Here is a 366-nt window from a genome sequence, read left to right on the forward strand (position 1 = left end):
AAAAAAAAAAAAAAAGTCCAGCTTTCCTTACATATACTGTTAGTAAAAATATGACTGCTAACAACTCTGCCAGGGAGGGCTCAGAAGGAAGTGAGGAGCATAGGAGAGAATCCCTATATTATCTTAGAGAATCTCTAAGTCGTCATGTCGGTAGAAATGTGAATGTTAGTGCTGACACTGAGGGCTTAGAAGGAAATGAGGAACAGGTTTTTTAGAAAATGGAGGAAAGGGGATTTTTTATATAGTAGGAGGAAGCTCAGCAGAATTGTGTCATAATTATGTGGAATGCAGAATTTGTAAGCATGAACTTGGATATTTAGCTGTGTTGTAAAGTGTTGAAGGTGGACTGCTTTCTTTTTTTTTTTT

This window comes from Colobus angolensis, unplaced genomic scaffold (assembly GCF_000951035.1).
Source record: "Colobus angolensis palliatus isolate OR3802 unplaced genomic scaffold, Cang.pa_1.0 Scaffold151, whole genome shotgun sequence".
In the NCBI taxonomy this organism is placed as follows: domain Eukaryota; kingdom Metazoa; phylum Chordata; class Mammalia; order Primates; family Cercopithecidae; genus Colobus; species Colobus angolensis.